We start from the raw sequence: 19,374 nt of genomic DNA, 5'->3' as shown, positions 1-19,374 counted from the left end.
GTTTTCTTTCTTCCTGCTTTTGCCAGCAGATGAAGAAGGTTCAGAAAAGGGCTTTGAGGCCCCACAAAATGAAGGAGCCATAAAATGGATGGATCCTGGATCCTTGATCACTGCATGGAGCAGAGGTTCCTGCCAACCCCATGTTGTCTGGACTTGATATGAAGAGAAATAAACTTTCATTATAGTAAGCCACTAAAACTTGGGGATTGTTTGTTGCAGCATTTAGCCTGTCCTGACCAGTGTATGGCCCTTCACCTTTTGCTCCCTGAACTCTCCGCAGACCTTACCTTTTTCTGTTCCAAGAAAGACAGACCATCAGAGAGTCCTTCATCTTCCTTCTGCTGCATCCTTGACTTGTCTATTTGTCTTCTCCCTTGCATTCTCCATCCCCACCACCCATCAGGATGAATCCATCCACCTGGGTCATTGACATCATGCTTCTATCGCTTTGTATTCTGTTGACTGTACTGTGCCTAAAAAAAAAAAAAAAAAAAAAAAAAAAAAAAAAAAAAAACATTCAGCTCTCTTCTCTCCTTAAATACAAGAGAGTCCCATTCAGTGTTTGAGTAGTCGAGATAAATCATCCTTCTTATCATCCCAGGAGTCTGGAGAGATGGAGAGATGGCCAGATTCTCCAGATAGATATGGGGTTTGGGCAGGGGTCCATGTCTCCCTAGAGCTCCCTTGATCTGGTCCTTTGAAGGGGATACCTATCACCTAAAATAAAGCATGTGGGTAAAGTTTTTAAAAAAGAAATAAAGTATGTGGAAGGTGTTTATCAATTTGAATCCCCCTAAAGCAACTGACCTATTTGCCTCTGACCCTTCGTGTCTTAGTCTGGTTGGGCTTCTATAACAAAATATCATAACCTAGTAGCTTATGAACAACAAGAATTTATTTCTTACCGTTCTGGAGGCTGAAAAAGTCCAAGATCAAGGCAGATTCAGTGTCTGGTGGGGGCCCAGTTTTTGGCTCATAGACAGCACCTTCCACATGGCAGAAGGGGCAAGAGGTCTGTCTCAGTCAGGCTTCTTTTTTTCTTTTTTCTTTTAAAGATGGAGTTTCGCTCTTTCACCCACACTGGAGTGAAGTGGTGCTATCTTGGCTCACTGCAACCTCCACTCCCCCGGGTTCAAGTGATTCTCCTGCTTCAGCCTCCCAAGTAGCTGGGATTACAGGTGTGAGCTACTGCGCCCAGCCTCAGGCTTCTTTTATAAGGGCACTAATTTCATCCATGAGGGCTCCAACCTCATGATCTAATCACCTTCCAAATGCCCTGCCTCCTAATACCATCACCTTAGGGTTGGGGATGTCAACATATGAATTTGGGGGCACAGAAGCAAGCATTTCACAAGTTAATTTCTGATGAATAGGTCAGAGTTATTATTTCTGCCTTACCACTCATTGACACCTTAGCCCACAGCAGTCTGGCTTCCTCTCCCACTGCTGTCATGACATTTCTCATTCAAAGATCATTAGTGATCTCTAACTGTAAATCCAGGGGACTGTTCGCAGGCTTTTTCTAGCTCAATCTTTCAGAAGTTCTTGATACCTGACCGGCCTCTCCTCTAACTCACCCTCGCACAATGTTTTCAGCCCTTCTCTCTCCTGGTTCTTTCTGCTGCCTCTAAATGGAGGAGTGCCCCCAAATTCTGCTCTCAGCCAACTCTTTTCTCTCTAAATTTGCTTATTTGGCAAATAGGGCTATTATTGCTACTAATAATAAAAACTAACATCTATGGGATATGTATCTGAGACAAGTGCCAAGCATACTACATGCATTATCCTGCCTAACCCTAACAAAAACTTGATGAGGTTAGGGGTGTCATAATCTCATTATAAAGATGAGAAAGGCTAGGCAAAAAGCAGGGTTAAGTAAGTTGTACAATGCCACACAGCTGGCATGGGTTGGAGCTAGACAAGACCAGTGCCTGCCCATAGGATGCCCTTTTTCAAATATGAAATCACCATTCTCATCCACTTCCAAAAAGGGCACCCTATGGGCAGGCACTAGCTTTCCTCTGGGCAGGTGCAACCCCATTTCAGAGTACTTGGTTTGGTAAGCAAAGGGAGCATTTAGCCCCACTCATCTCCTTAACCAAGTCGCCTACTGCAAGGCACAAAGTACAAGAGTGTACAAGGAACTCATGGAACCAGAATTCAAACTCTGGCCTCTGTTACTCCAGAGACAGCATATCTCACCAACCCCCTATGCCCCTACCTCACAGCATGTTGTGAGGATTAAAACTAAACAGATCGGCTGGGCGCGGTGGCTCAAGCCTGTAATCCCAGCACTTTGGGAGGCCGAGACGGGCGGATCACGAGGTCAGGAGATCGAGACCATCCTGGCTAACACGGTGAAACCCTGTCTCTACTAAAAAATACAAAAAACTAGCCGGGCGTGGTGGCGGGCGCCTGTAGTCCCAGCTACTCGGGAGGCTGAGGCAGGAGAATGGCGAGAACCCGGGAGGCGGAGCTTGCAGTGAGCCGAGATCCGGCCACCGCACTCCAACCTGGACGACAGAGCGAGACTCCGTCTCAAAAAAAAAAAAAAAACTAAACAGATCATGAATGTAGAGCACTTGGCTCAGAATTTGGTGTGTAAGTAGTACATGATATAAAATAGTCACTATCATTGTCATATTATTCATATCACCATTCTCATCCACTTCCAAAGCTTCAACAAACTCATTCATCAAATGTTTAATTATTGCTCATGTGCCAAGCACTACGCCAGGTGCTGAGGTTTCAAAGATGAATAAAACACTGTTCCTGCCTCATTGTTTTGAAAATCTAGCAGGCTAGAAAGCCACAAAAACAATGAACTGAAAAAGTGACAAGCACAGTAACCAGAGGTGATACAAAGTGCTGTGTGAGCACAGAGAAGAAAGCGTTACACCAGTGTGGGTTAGGGCCAAGGGCCAAGCAGATTTGGTGATGGCTTCAGAAGGGAAGGGAAATTTTAAAGGAGTCTGGATCGTTAGATGCTGGCCAGTCTAGACGACTTGAAGGGACAGTCTAGAGAGAGGAAACCACAGGAACAAAAGAAAGGCATGGCAATAGGGAAGGACATAGTTCATGTGGCCTGGAGTTTGCGCTTGTCAACCAGAAGTCATTGAAAGTAAGTAAGCAGGGCTGGGATGCAGTCAGATATTGGTTTTAGAAAGAAAGCCCTGGCATGTAGAATAGTGTTTTGCACATAGTCAGAGCTTAGTAAATATTTAGAAAAATGAATGAATGAATGAATGGCTTGAAGGAAACCTAGCCTCCATGGTGTAAGCACTGAAGACATTCACACATCAATTTTCAAGTCCTCCGGGGCTGCATAAACATGTGTGCTCACACTGCACTGTGGGAACAAACTTGTATTTACAGAATGTTAGCACTGAAAGAGTCCCTGATGAGGAACCACTCCTGTCTAACCCTACCAATCCAGAAGCTGAGGCCCAGAGAGGGAAGTGGCTTGTTGAAGTGATTCATCTCATGACCCAGTCTCAATTTTGGCTGCCGCAAGCATGACCATCCTTGAGTCTAACGGCCTTTCTAAGTTTCTGATTTGATCAGGTGCTTCCTTTAGGGATTCTGTTTTTTCTCAAGCACACATCTTTCATATTTCTATCTCCATGACTTGCTTATATGCCTGGGCCCCCGCTAGAATGCCTGCTTCTGTATTCTTTCCAAAGATGATTCATCCTTCAAGCCTCTTTTCCTCCAAGAAGCCTCCCCTGACTACCCTGTCATAAGTGGTCTTTACTTTCACTAGCAGCAGCTCTTGAATACTTATTGTATGCTAAGAACTGTGCTTGGCAATTTACATTCATGCATTATTTATATGTAATACATGTAATACACATAAAATATGTTTACATTTATTACTTAATCTTTACAAGAGGCCTATTAAATGTGGGCTATTGTTATCCCCAGTTTTCAGAAGAGGGAATGAAATCCCCATCAACATAAGAGCTAATCGTGTACTAGACAGTGGGTTAAATTCTTTCCATGGATCATCTAGATTATCCTCACAACAACCCCATTAAGTTGGTACTGTTACTATCATTTTAACTGAACTGACCAGAAACCTGAGGCTCAGAATGGTGAACTGATTCAAATTCTCATAGAGATTAGCTCACGCATCCAGGATCAAAACCAGCCCCACTGGCTTCTCAGTGAGGATGATGATGGCCCAGGGTCATCCCCAAGCACAGGTGGAACCAGGTACCCCCTGATCTGCAAGCCCATGCTTCACCCCCTGCTCTAGACAGCCTTCCATCACCCAACTGTCCATCCAAACCACCACTCACTTGATTCTTTTTCTTGGTTTGTTTTTGTTTTGAGGCAGAGTCTCGCTGTGTGGCTCAAGCTGGAGGGCAGTAGCATGATCTCTGCTCACTGCAACCTCTGCCTCCCAGGTTCAAGCAATTCTCCTGCCTCAGTCTCCAGAGTAGCTGGGATTCCAGGCACCCACCACCACGCCGGGCTAATTTTTAGATTTTTAGTAGAGATGGGGCTTTGCCATGTTGGTGAGGCTGGTCTCAAACTCCAGACCTCAAGTGATCCACCTGCCTCAGCCTCCCAAAGTGCTGGGATTACAGGTGTAAGTCACCAAGCCTGGCCCTCATATTATTTCATTAATGAATTATTCTTTACCCTTTAGATAGTATTCATTTGTGTGTTGATTCATTGACTCTGTAAATATGCTTAGAACTTATGTTAAATGCCAGCTCTTTGAAAGGTGTTTGATGAAAAAGTCAAAATGGTCTCTGGTCTCACAGAGTTTGCAATATGTTGGAGTGCCTTTTAAGTGGCAATTCTCATATTATTTCTCTCTCTTTTTTTTTTTTTTTGAGTCAGTCTCAGTCCATCACCATATTGGCCAGGCTGATCTCAAACTCCTGACCTTGAGTGATCCGCCCACCTTGGACTCCCAAAGTTCTGGGATTACAGGTATGAACCACCACACCAGGCCCTTTACTTGTTATTAAATAGTATGTTTGTTCCCATGTTTTTCTTCTCTAGCTGGATTGCAATTTCCTTCTGGACAGAAAAATGTGCCTTTGAAACCTCAGTATCCCAACACATGAGTGCTTATGCTGTATTAATTAAATGGTTGACTAACAAGATGACTCAACTACAGAAATAATTTTGCATTTTTTTGAGTATGGAGGTGTTTGTATCAACCAGCAGCCCAAAGTTACACTGCAGAAATGGTGACTGCAAATCCCATTTACTTTTCATACCTTATAAAGTACAGCCCAAAATAAAAATGTCATGTGCTTAAAAGAAAAAAAAAAAAAACCTTGAAATTCATATTTCTCTTGAAGGGTTACCTTTTTTGAACACCTCTGAGTCCCTAGAACGCCACTAAGTAGTTGCTCTATAAATACCGTTAATCAATTGGTGCATAGAGACACATTATATCTTAACAATGAGGAATATTTTTGTTAGGTTTTTGGTCCCCTAGACTTTTATTACAGCCTAAGTCCCATTGATTTTACACTGGCCCTGATTTCTTTATGTGCATTTCCTTCCTCACTAACATAAGGGCCTACTCCCTGAGAACAGATTGTAAAGTTTTGAAATAGCTTTGTACAAGGGGGAAAAAAAAAGGAAGAAAGAAAAGAATTTACTGCCAGACTATTTTTCCAGCTCTTACATAGGAAGTTAGATGTTGCCTGTTGGGTTTCCTTCACTAAGGACCAGCTTTAATCCGTCGTGTTGTCGCCTTCTACTGGTGACAAATGGAAGGTGACTTGTTCTATAAGGCTAGGGCGTGGAGGCTTTTTGCCTTGAAAATATTCAGTCGCTTTTGTAGCTAAGAACATTTTGTTTTCAATAGTAAATCTGCCAGCCAGTGGCAGGCTCAATTTACTCACCTGAATAAAAACCTTTCCCCAATTCTCAGAGCCCTCCAGGACTAATTTTATGGCAACTCTTACTTTCATTGTATCATATTCATATCCTACAATTTCACTCCATCAGAGCTTCTCCTAAGGAATTCTATTTTTCATCATTGTTTCCTATGCACCTAGCACAGATCTGGAGACAGAGTAGTTACACAATAAATGTTCATTGAATACATGTATGTGGAAATTAGTTAAAGCGTGAAAGGAAGGAAGGAAGGGAGCTCCAGAGGGAGATTTTAATTTTTTTTTTTTTTTTTTTTTTTTTGAGACGAAGTCTCACTATGTTGCCCAAGCTGGTCTCAAACTCCTGAGCTCAAGCAATACGTCTGCCTTGGCCTCCCAAATAAACTGCTAGGATTACAGGCATGAACCACCCCGCCTGGCCAAGAGAGGAAGATTTTCTATGTCTCTCAGCTCGTGGCAAGCTACAGAAAGCCAGGTTTGGTTTCATCACTAAGAAGTGCTTCCGAATTTTCATCGGCAGATTCTAAAATCAGGGAAAAAACTATTTTTTCCCTTTTCCTCTTTTTCCTGTAGTTGAGCAGAATTGAATGTCTGACATCGTTTAAATCAAGGTGATTAGGCTCTCAGACTCTCAGGCTGTGCTGTTCACTTTTTTCTTTGAGGTTCTTGGTAACTGCAAGGCAGCTGAGTTATTTTTTTTTTTCTAGAAGGCAGAATCAAAGAAACTAGTCATGCAGAGCTGCGATGGACATCTGCAGGTTGTGCTGTCTAGCATCAATCTTCCTTTCCATTAGGGGAACAAAGGGGACTCCTTCTCCTGGTCACCTGGCAGTCACAGACCTGGCATGTAAGCCAACATCAGCCAATTGAATACTCTTTGACTCATGAGGGGATGGTGAAACTTGAAAGGTCATTAGAGTTATTTTATAGTAGTAGTTTTGGGGGTGAAGGGCCAGACCCAGGGGTAAGCTTGGCTGGAGATTCCATGCTTCCATCAGGAGGCCATGCCCCAGACATAGCACCTTCCAGATAGTGAAACTTGGGGCTCCAGCTTCTTGACCCTCTGGAGTTGTCTTGTGTAATGGATAATATTGAGTGTCAACTTGATTGGATTGAAGGATGCAAAGTATTGTTCCTGGGTGCGTCTGTGAGGGTGTTGCCAAAGGAGATTAACGTTTGAGTCAGTGGACTGTGAAGGTCAGAGCCACCTTAATCTGAGTGGGCACAATCTAATCAGTTGCCAGCACAGCCAGAATAAAAGCAGGCAGAAGAATGTGGAAAGATTAGACTGCTTTAGTCTCCCGGCCTACATCTTTCTCCAGCACTGAATGCTTCCTGCCTTCGAACATTGGACTCCAAATTCTTCACTTTTGGGACTCAGACTGGCTTCCTTGCTCCTCCGCCTGCAGACGGTCTATTGTGAGACCTCACCTTGTGAGTCAATACTCCTTAATAAACTCCCCTTTATATATACATCTATCCTACTAGTTCTGTTCCTCTAGAGAACCCTGACTAATACATCTTGGCTCTAGCCTTTGTTCCAAACATGGTCTTCCAGACTTTCTGGACATTTTGTGAGCCCACATTGGAAGACTTTCCAATTAATTCCCCTTTTGACTCAACTAAACCAAATTCAGTTTCTGCTACTTGCATTACTTGTATCTGAAAAAAATTTAATGAATTTATAACAAGCAAAGGGAAAAGAGAAGTCAAAAAAAGAGAGAAAAAGAATGAAAAAATGAAGGAAGGAAGGAAAGAAGGGAGGGAGGGAAGAAAGCAGGGAGGGGAGGGGAGGGGAGGGCGGGAAGGAAAAGAGAAAGATCCTGGAGTCTTCTGGTTGGCAAATGTGTGTCTATCATATGCTCAATGTATAGTAGGCAATAAAGTTGGATCAAAAAAAAGTTCCTCTATGAAAAAAATTAATATATTACAGGATGCTTGTTTGGTAGTCTCCTTACCTGATCCCCATCTCAGCTCTAGAGTCCCTTTGGGAGTCAGAAAAATTCAAATGCCCTACTCAAAGCATGTGGTCCATCCAGCAGGAACCACCTGGGAACTTGGAGAAATGCAGAATCTCAGATGGTTCCCAGACTTACTGAATCAGAATCTGCGCTTACACAAGGTTCTTAGTGCACATTACAGTTTGAGAAACACCATCCATGAGACCATGATTACATTGCTTACTTTCTCATGTCTCACAGTTTTCGTGTGTACAATGTAAAAAAATAAGAAGACCTAATCCATGTATAGAGTATAAGCATATGAAACTGTAAATATTAAACCATTTTGGCCTATTCTAACCTACTACTTGTTTTTAGGATTCGATCAAACTTTCCATAGAAAGTGCTTATCACAGTGCCTGGCACAAAGGTAAAATCAGTAAATCTGTCCCCAGCCTTGGTACTTGGTACATGAAGTTTTCTTCATGTAAACTTTCAGTTCAAGTTTCACTTGCTCAGGACATTGGAAGTAAACTCCAGTTCTTGGATGGAAGGTGAGAAGGTGATGAGTTCATTGATATGGGAGAATACAAATGACTTCACCCAGTTCCACATTCTTTCTCACGATCTGCTCTATGCCAGTTACTGTGCTAGATGTTGAGGATCCTGACGGCAGCCCAACAGATCAGAGTCTCTGGGAGAGAATAACATCAACCGTGTGTTCAGCACTCTTCCTTGCAGACATTGTACAAAGTCATCCATCCATTCTTTCATTTTATTCTCACAAAGCCTTGAGATGAGCATTAGCCCCCTGAGTAAATGAGAGAACTAAGGCTGAGTCTAGAAAATGTCCAAAGCCAGCAGCTAATAGATGATGAAACTAGATTTACAATCCAGACAAGATTAGCTAATCAGTGTGCCCAATTGCCAAAATATGTCCCCACTGTGGCCTGGAAGCTTCCTGAAGCCAAAGAGCTTGGGTGTGGTCTTCTTCTCAATCCCCTGCCTCTTCTGGCTGCATCCTCAACCTCACCTATTCTGATATCCAATTCTAATACCATAAAATGTTGCCTCCCACACCAACTGGCTTGGCTCCTAAATGAGGGACTGCTTTTAATTCTGGTCTAAGATGCAAACACAGTATCAGTCTGGGGCAGCATTTCCTGGACATCTGTAGGAAGCGTTCTAGACTTGGGCAAGTATCTTGTTTACTCTCCAGCTTTAGCTGGTTTTAACAATTTTAAGTTTTTTCTTCATCTCCATCACAATAGAGTCCCAAGACCCCCAAGTCAAAGTTGTCTTATAGTTGTATCCAAAAGCCTGAGATGTGGAGAAATGCCTGCACTTGGGTGCTCTGCCATTGCGTGTTGGGTTACCCCTCCAGCCTTCACTGTGGCCATTCTAAAATGGGTGCTGTTCATGGTACTGGTACCAAAACAGAGATATAGACCAATGGAACCGAACAGAGCCCTCAGAAATAATACCACACATCTACAACCATCTGATCTTTGACAAACCTGACAAAAACAAGAAATGGGGAAAGGATTCCCTATTTAATAAATGGTGCTGGGAAAACTGGCTAGCCATATGTAGAAAGCTGAAACCGGATCCCTTCCTTACATCTTATACAAAAATTAATCCAAGATGGATTGAAGACTTAAATGTTAGACCTAAAACCATAAAAACCCTAGAAGAAAACCTAGGCAATACCATTCAGGACATAGGCATGGGCAAGGACTTCATGTCTAAAACACCAAAAGCAATGGCAACAAAACCCAAAACTGACAAATGGGATCTAATTAAACTAAAGAGCTTCTGCACAGCAAAAGAAACTACCATCAGAGTGAACAGGCAACCTACAGAATGGGAGAACATTTTTGCAATCTACTCATCTGACAAAGGGCTAATATGCAGAATCTACAGAGAACTCAAACAAATTTACAAGAAAAAAACAAACAACCCCATCAAAAAGTGGGTGAAGGATATGAACAGACACTTCTCAAAAGAAGACATTTATGCAGCCAACAGAAACATGAAAAAATGCTCATCATCACTGGCCATCAGAGAAATGCAAATCAAAACCACAATGAGATACCATCTCACACCAGTTAGAATGGCAATCATTAAAAAGTCAGGAAACAACAGGTGCTGGAGAGGATGTGGAGAAATAGGAACACTTTCACACTGTTGGTGGGACTATAAACTAGTTCAACCATTGTGGAAGACACTGTGATGATTCCTCAAGGATCTAGAACTAGAAATGCCATTTGACCCAGCCATCCCATTACTGGGTATATACACAAAGGATTATAAATCATGCTGCTATAAAGACACATGCACACGTATGTTTCTTGTGGCACTATTCACAATAGCAAAGACTTGGAACCAACCCAAATGTCCATCAATGACAGACTGGATTAACAAAATGTGGCACATATACACCATGGAATACTATGCAGCCATAAAAAAGGATGAGTTCATGTCCTTTGTAGGGACATGGATGAAGCTGGAAACCATCATTCTCAGCAAACTATCGCAAGAACAGAAACCAAACACCGTGTGTTCTCACTCATAGGTGAGAATTGAACAATGAGAACACTTGGACATAGGAAGGGAAACATCACACACTGGGGCCTGTTGTGGGGTGAGGGAAGGGGGGAGGGATAGCATTAGGAGATATACCTAATGTAAATGATGAGTTAATGGGTGCAGCACACCAACATGGCACATGTATACATACGTAACAAACCTGCACGTTGTGCACATGTACCCTAGAACTTAAAGTATAATTTTTTAAACAGTTAAAAAAAGTTAAATAAATAAATAAATAAAAATAAAATGGGTGCTGCTGTGGATTCATTCATTTAGTGGAAAAACACAGGCTGCCTGTTGTGGCCAGCACTGTGCTAGGGGCTGGTGATACCGCAGGGTGGCAGAGCTGCTATGTGCCCTAAGGTCTTCTCATTTTGGGGTGAACTAGCCCAACAGACTCTCAGCATCCACATGTCTTTGCTTTAAGGCCTTTCTTTTTTAAAATGGAGGAAACCTGCTGCACCCATGTACAAGACAGGACACACAAGTCTTAGAATTAACAGCCCCAGGGCAGCTCTAGCTCCCCTACTCCTCAGGCAGGTAAAGTCTAAGGCAGCTACTTGACATTAGCTCCCAGTGTGTCCCCACTGGGGTTAAGCTCCAGCTTCCCAGATGGTAAGGTGATCAAAAAAATTCATTCTTCACTGGCCTCCTTCCCTTCCCTGCCTTGCCTCCCTACTCCCCTACAAGAATTGCCTGAGAACACTTCCTAAATAAACCATTTGCACTAGAATCTTAGTCTTGGAGCCTGTGTGTGAGGAAACCCTCCTCAAGATGAGCTACATCCCTGTCCTCAGAGGCACACCCTTGCGCCAATCATTTGCTGTGCTATTCGCTATTATTCTCGAATTATTTATTCAACAGCTATTAAGTGGGGCTGGGGATTTCCTATGGACAAATGTCATAAGTAAATGCTGATTTCCTATGAATAAATCTATTTACAGAAACAATCTAATTACTACTTCTTGTTTACTGCCTAAAGCAGAATATGTGTTCAGGAAAATTTGACAATATTTCCACCCTTTCTGGAGTTCTGGTTCCCTCTTGGGTTTTCCTTGCTGACTTCCTAAAGTAGACTTCTTAAAGAGACACTTTAAAAGGTTTTGAAAATTAGAAAGTTCCTGGCAAATAGCATGAACTATGCATTCATCCTGTGGTTTTTAGAACTTCAGCAGATTATGTATGAGTCCCACACATACAGAATGTTTGAGTTTCACAAAAACTCAGCAGAGATTAGCCTGGGCCAGCAAGTGCGCTTCATTCCATTCCCACTGACGGTCGCCATCTCCCTCGGCGGGAGGAGACGTCATCTCCCTCGGCGGGAGAAGAACCAGTTTACGTCTTGCTAATTTAATCCCACGATGTCTCGGTCCCCTGTGTAACTCAGCATCCTGGCTGGCCACCGCCTGGCTGTCCCTGCATTCATCTTCACCTGCCCTCTTGGTGCTGTCTGGGCTGTCTTCCCCTCAGCATTAAGAGACCCTGATAGACAAGAGCTGTGGGGCTCCATGGCCAGATGCCAACCTGAGCCTTGCACATGACTCAGACTCAGGACATGACTTCTGCAACTGCCTGCCTCTCCACCTGACCCTCATCCCTTCCCCAGACCCTGGGTGGGAGAATAAGAGTCTTGACAGAGAAACCTTCAAGACATGAGCAGCCTTGCTGGGGACTAGGAGCAAGCAGGCATGCGGGACCCCTGGCCGGTTCAGGGCCTCCAGAACCTCCGGCAGAGCTTCCTCACTCCTTCTTTTTTTCATGGCAACTGAAGGAAGTGAGTGAAATGCTGAATCCAATTTGAACTGACAACTACTTAGGAGGCATCTCCTATATCCCTAGCGCCATATGGATCCCCATGCAGGGAGAAAGGTGCTTCAGATTCATAAGATGTAGTCTATGCCTTTGAGGAATTAATAGGCTTCTTATTAGAGAAATGATTTAAACACATTAAATGATTAACAAACTGAATCTGAGTCAGCTGCAGTACAGACCACTGGGTCAGTTTTTTGGAGAAGAAAGGAGCAACAGGGAGACAGAGAAAATGACTTTTATTAAACATCTACTTCCTGCCATGTATTTCACATTCAGCTGCTCATTGAATCTTCCAATCACCTTTAAGATAGATATTACCATTATTATTATTCTAATTATTATTATTATTTCCATTTAACAAATGAGGAAACTAGAGACAGAATAAAACAATTTGGTTACACAGCCATTGAAGGGGCAGAGCTGGGATTTTAAGCCAAATCTGCCAAATTCTAAGTCTTGTGGATTTTCTTTTTTTTCCTCACTGCTGCCTTGACCTCCTGGGCTCAAGCAATCCTCCCACCTTAGCCTCCCCAGTAGCTAGGACCACAGGCACATGCCACCACAACCAGCTGATTTTTTTTTTTTTGTAAAGACAGAGTCTCACTATGTTGCCCAGGTTAGTCTCAAATTCCTGGGCTCAAGCAATCCTCACTTCCACCTCAGCCTCCCAAAATGCCTCACACAGATGTAAGCCACCACACCCAGCCTTGTGGTCTTAATATTACATCAAATCCAGATTTAGACTGAAATTATTTGGTTTAATATAGGCAGAGAAAATTTCAATGCAGATGAGGAATCTGAATTGCATGTGAGAGCTGGTAATATCTGGATGGACAGAGAGGAGAAGGGATGCTGTTCTGAGTTTGAGAAATAATATGAAAGGCAATGTGTCATGGAAATGGATGTGTGATGTCTGGCACCTAGAATAGGACCCCGTGCAGGGAAGACTGTAGGATGGATAGATGAACAGATGGGTGGATGGGTGGAGAGATGGATGAACAAGTGGATGGAAGGATGGATGGATGGATGGAAGGATGGATGGTGAATGGATGAATGGATGGGGGATAGATGGAGGGGTGGGTGGATGAGTAGATAGATAGATGTGTGGATAATGTGATGAGTGGACCAATGAATGAGTGAGTGGGTGGGTGGGTGGATGGATGGATGGATGGATGGATAGATGGACAGATGAGCAAATGGATGGATGGATGGATGGATGGATGGATGAGTAGATGAATGGATGGAGGGGTGGATGTATAAATGAAGGAATGAATGATGATGTCACTGCATATATAGCATAATAGTCACTTATAAAGCGTAAGTACAAAAATAGTAGTGACTTTTGGCTGGGCATGGTGGCTCACACCTGTATTCTCAGCACACTGGGATGCCGAGGTGGGTGGATCACTCGAGATCAGGAGTTTGAGACCAGCCTGGCCAACACAGCAAAGCCCCATCTCTATTAAAAATACAAAATTAACTGGGCGTGGTGGCGTGCACCTGTAGTCCCAGCTACTTGAGAGGCTGAGACAGGAGAATCACTTGAACCTGGGAGGCAGAGGTTTCAGTGAGCCGAGATCATGCCACTGCACTCCAGTCTGGGTGGCAGAGCGAGACTCTGTCTCAAAAAAAAAAAAAAAAAAAAAAAAGAAAGAAAGAAAAAGAAAAGGAAAAGAAAAGAAAAGAAAAGAAAAAGTAGTGATTTTTAAAAAGTATATCAAGATGTTAACTTGAAAACCAATGTTGTCCCTCAAATGTGTCATCTCCAAGAGTCTATGGATATTTTGCCCGGAGGATTTTAAAACTTTGTGTTAAATTTGTACTTTGGGCTGGGCTAAGGCAGGAAAATCGCTTGAACCTGGGAGGCAGAGGTTGCAGTGATCCGAGATCGCACCACTGCACTCCAGCTGGGGTGACAGAGAGAGATCTGTCTAAAATTAAAAAAAAAAAAAAAAAAAAAAAAAAAAAAAAATTTTACTTTCCCATTTCTGAGCTGTGTGATTTTGGGGAATTTTCTTAACCTCTCTGGGCCTAGGTTTTGGGGAATTTTCTTAACCTCTCTGGCCTAGGTTTCTTCACCGATATATTGGGGATAATGCTTTACAATATTCTTTGGAGGAGAACCAATGCTTGTAAAGCTGTTAACGCACAGTGCCTAACACTCAATAATGACAAGTAAACTTTACATATAAATAAATACTGTGGAGCAGATTAATTTGAGGCCTTTTTGTGGCCAAGAGTCTACCTAACAAGCATGACCTATCATTTGTTAAAACCATTTTCAGGGAGACAGAAGTAGTCTAGACTAAAGTGTGCTAATTAAGGGTTGGAACCACCCAGATTCTAAAATCTAAAAGATAGTTCAGCAGCGCAAGGATTTCAATTCAGGGACTTTGAAGATAGAGTCATTTTGAAATCTAAATGCACCCACTGTTTACCTACACAGCAAATAAGAGTGGACTGCATCTCTCCATGCGGACCCCTCAGGCTGCGGTTATTGCAGCTAGACTGTGGCCACAGCAGGAAGTTATGAGAGACTTTAACCAGGGCACAGGAAGAGGCCACAGGGCAGATCCAGGCTTGCAGAGCTTATAAGAGATGGGAGATCTGGCCGGGCGCATTGGCTGACACCTGTAATCCCAGCACTTTGGGAGGCCGAGGTGGGTGGATCACAAGGTCAGGAGTTCAAGACCAGCCTGGCCAATATGATGAAACCCCCATCTCTACTAAAAATACAAAACTCAGCCGGGCGTGGTGGCAGGCATCTGTAGTCCCAGCTACTCGGGAGGCTGAGGCAAGAGAATGGCTTGAACCTGGGAGGCAGAAGTTGCAGTGAGCTGAGATCACGTCACTGCACTCCAGCCTGGGGTGCCAAAGCAAGACTCTGCCTAAAAAAGGAAAGAAGGAAGGAAGGAAGGAAGGAAGGAAGGAAGGAAGGAAGGGAGGGAGGGAGGGAGGAAGGAAGGAAAAGAGAGAAATAGGAGACCTGGCTGGGCGCAGTGGCTCAAGCCTGTAATCCCAACACTTTGGAAGGCTAAGGCGGGCGGATCACCTGAGGTCAGGAGTTCAAGACGAGCCTGACCAACATGGAGAAACCCCATGTCTACTAAAAATACAAAAATTAGCCGGGCGTGGCAGCACATGCCTGTAACTCCAGCTACTCGGGAGACTGAGGCCAGAGAATTGCTTGAACCCAGGAGGCGGAGGTTGCAGTGACCCGAGATTGCGCCATTGCACTCCAACCTGGGCAATAAGACTGAATCTCCATTTCCAAAAATAAAAAAGGGAGACCTTCATCGAGAAAAACAAGAAACAATATTGCGATTGCACATTTTACCAAAGCATATAACCACCTGAGCACATTGCTAGGGTGCTTCCCAGTGGGGCCTTGCACGGGGCCAGAGGAAGGGCAGGATCCTGAAGCTTAGGCTTTACTAGCTTCATGATACATCTACCTTTGGTCACAGGAAGCAGCCCCTGCCTCGAAATAGGACTGTTTTGCCTTCAATAAACACAATCTGGTCTTGCATATAGACCTACAGAACCTCAGCACCTAAATATACTGCAGAAATTATCTATCTAGCTCACTCATTTTATATGCAGGGAGAACAAGAAGTGAAGTGTTTAGGTCAAGGTCATACAGACTGGAATAATTAGAGCCTAACAGGCAAATGAATTCCATGGGAAAGAAGGTACCTTGGAAACTTCAAGCATGTAAACCTAAATTATCCTTTTGTAAATCGATATTATCCATACAAATAAAAATCTATTTTAAAAAAAGGAACAGCATAACAAAAACATATTAATCTATAGGCTAGACAAGCAGTTGAGAATAGCTTTTAATAATATTTTCCAAGTATATGGCAAAGAACACTTCTTAAATTGCTTTGAAACTGTCTACTACAATTGAATCATTCACTCATCCAAAAACTATTAAGCATTATCTTATCCCCTGAAAGCAGAGCCCAGGACAAAGATTTGGACACAGGTAGTTTACTTAGGAGGTGAGCCAGAAAACAGAAAGGAGGGGGCAGGGAGAGGAAGACAGAGGAGGAGGAACAGCCAATAGGAGAGTGTGAGTGAGTTACTACTAAGGGCAACTATGGTTCACTTCTGCAGGAGCCCTCATGAGAAATTGTGAAGCATACACCTTGGGTAGTTCCTTGTAAGACTGGAGGCTTTTTATCCATAAACTCCCACCTTTCGTTTGTTGAAGATTATCCTAGGGGCATGAACTCTGTAGCTCTTTTGGACTGTACCTTTTTCTTCTTGCTTTTCCTTGCCTTGCCTCTTCAAAAACCCTAAGAAAAGTTTAGGAGCCAGGCATGGTGGCTCACACGTGTAATTCCAACACTTTGGGAGGCCAAGGCGGGAGGATCACTTGAGATCGGGAGTTCGAGACCAGCTTAGGCCAACATGGCAAAACCCCATCTCTACTAAAAATACAAAAATTAGCCAGGCGTGGTGGCACGCACTTGTAATCCCAGCTACTTGGGAGGCTGAGGCAGGGGAATTGCTTGAACCCGGGAGAAGGAGGTTGCAGTGAACTGAGATCGCACCACTGCACTCCAGCCTGGGCCACAGAGTGAGACTCCAGAGTGAGACTCTGTCAGAAAAGAAAGAAAAGAAAAGAAAAGAAAAGAAAAGAAAAGAAAAGAAAGAAAAGAAAAGAAAGAAAGGGTGAGCGAAAGAGAGCGAGAAAGAGAGAAAGAAAGAAAGAAAGAAAGAAAGAAAGAAAGAAAGAAAGAAAGAAAGGAAGAAAGAAAGAAAGAAAGAAAGAAAGAAAGAAAGAAAGAAAGAAAAAGAAAGAAAGAGAGAAGCTTAGGGAGCAGGAAGCATAGAACTGCCCACCACAGCTTCAGCTGAAATCAGAGGTGGGCTTCGGGGCTGTGGCATGGGCCCTCGGGAATGCTTGCCACAAATATCAACCATGTACCAGGAGCCGATGTCCATCTAATCCTCTATTTTTAAACCAGGCTGATCTACCTGCATAGTCCAAAGAGCCATAAATATACATCTCAAAGCCACACGGCAGTCATTCAACAAATGCCTGTCAGGCACTCACCATGGCCCTGGTATTGTTTTAGGAACTGAATAAAGAATGGTGAACAAGGCAGACCTTGTCTCTCTCTTGAACTGTAAACTCTTGTGAGGGGGAGACAATAAATAAAGAAATGAACACACAAAAACATAGACAACTTGTCTGATAGCATTAGATAACACTCATGCTGACAATTGTACTGTGGGGTTGTAAATGAGGAAGCAACTGCTTCAGGATGGCTGGTCAGGGAAGGCTTCTCTGAGGAGGTGGCATTTGCAGAGATCAGAAGGTCATGGGGACATCATAAGAATATTGATGGGGCGGGGGATGAAGAGGATTCTGCAAAAAGGAAGCAGCTAGTGCAGAGTCCATCAAAAAGGAGCTTGAGGTGGTAGCGGTGGCTTACACCTGTAATCCCAGCACTTCAAGGGGCCAAGGCGGGCAGATCCCTTGAGCTCAGGAGTTTGAGACCAGCCTGGGCAACATGGTGAAACCCCGTCTCTACTAAAAATACAAAATTAGCTGGATGTGGTGGCGACGCCTGTAATCCCAGGTACTCAGGAGGCTGAGGCATGAGAATCATTTGAACCGGGGAGGTGGAGGTTGCAGTGAGCCGAGATCGTGCCACTGCATTCCATCCTGGGTGACAGAGTGAGACCTTGTCTCAATAAAAAGAAGCTCGAAGTGTGTGAGGAACCCATGACAGGCCAGGGTAGCCAGGGCACCAGGCGAGGAGGTTGAAAAGGTTGTCAGGGCGAGATCCTGCAACATTTATGAGCTGGGGCTAGATGTTTGGTTTTTATTCTAAGTGTGTTGTGAAGTCATTAGAGGGTTTTAAAAGGAGAGTGGCATGCTGTGGTTTTGTTTGTAAGAGTTCATTTTGGCTGCTGTGTGGAGAATGGGGGTGAGGCAAGAGCGGAAGCTGTGGAATTACCCATTGCTGTAATCCGGGTGCCTTGAACTGTGTGGCACCAGCAGAGAAAAGTGGAGAGTTTCAGAGCACATTTCTGAGATCAAGTCGATGGCACTGTCAGGTGCATTGAACTGAAAGAACTGAAGGATAGCTCCTAGATTTTTGGCCTGAGCATCTGGATGCCTGGGGATTATTTGTTGAGACAGGAAAAACTACATATATTAGTCCGGGTTCTCCAGAGAAACAGAACACACACACACACACACACACACACACACCCCAGAGAGAGAGAGAGAAACAGTAAGGAATTGGCTCATGTGATTATGGAGGCTGAGAAGTCTGAGATCTGCAGGTGGCAACTAGAGACTAAGGCGAGCTGACGGTAGAGCTCCAGTTCAAGTCTGAAGGCCTGAGAACCAGAAGAGCCCATGGGGTAAGTTCCAGTCCAAGGCTGAAGGTAAGAGAGGAATGATGTTGCAGCTCAAAGATAGTCAGATATATAGAGAGAATTATTTCTACTCAGCCTCTTATTCTATTCAGGCCTCGACTGAATAAAGTCCAGTCACTTTAGGGGGAAGACAATCAACTTTCCTCAGTCCACAAACACAAATGTTCATCTCACCCAGAAACACCCTCCAAGACACACCCAGAGATAATGCTTCACCAAATATCAGGGTACCTTCTGGACCAGCCAAGTTGACACATAAAATTAACCATCACACCAGGGAAAGAATAAGATGATTATGATCATGCAGGGGATCAAGATTTCTGTTTGAGCCCCATGAATTTGAGGTGCCTAAAAGACATCCCAAAAAGTGACAAATGGACAGTGGGATATAGAAGCTTCAAGTTCTGGGATGAGCCCATGGCTGGAGATCTAAATTAGGAATTTACTGATTTAGGTATGGCTTTGAAGCCAAGGAACTAGATGATGCCACCTAGAGGACAGCAAGGGTCCATGGCAGAAAACCCTGAGGCACTCCAAGGTACTCCATGTATATTCATTTGCTAGGGCTGCCATAACAAAGCACGAAAAACTGGATGACTTAGGACAACAGAAGCTTATTGTCCCACAGTTCTGGAGGCCAGAAGTGTGAGATTAAGGTGTCAGCATGGTTGGTTCCTTCTGAGGCTGTGAGGGAGAATCTATTGCGTGCCTCTCTCCTAGCTCCTGGGGGTTGGCTGGCAACCTTCAGTATTCCTTGACTT

At 43.7% G+C, this 19,374-nt stretch overlaps 1 long non-coding RNA gene across 1 annotated transcript; it reads right to left on the bottom strand.

Moving 5' to 3' along the window:
- Positions 1 to 2,241: 2,241 nt before the first annotated feature.
- On the bottom strand, positions 2,242 to 14,951 carry LOC117093813. Its single transcript, XR_004441253.1, has 2 exons — positions 14,843 to 14,951; positions 2,242 to 2,280 (listed from the first exon to the last, which is right to left on the bottom strand). It is a non-coding gene; the product is annotated as an uncharacterized LOC117093813 (long non-coding RNA).
- Positions 14,952 to 19,374: the final 4,423 nt, after the last annotated feature.

This window comes from Trachypithecus francoisi, unplaced genomic scaffold (assembly GCF_009764315.1).
Source record: "Trachypithecus francoisi isolate TF-2019V2 unplaced genomic scaffold, Tfra_2.0 Lachesis_group12, whole genome shotgun sequence".
Lineage (NCBI taxonomy): Eukaryota > Metazoa > Chordata > Mammalia > Primates > Cercopithecidae > Trachypithecus > Trachypithecus francoisi.
This window is presented reverse-complemented; position numbering and strand designations above follow the sequence as displayed.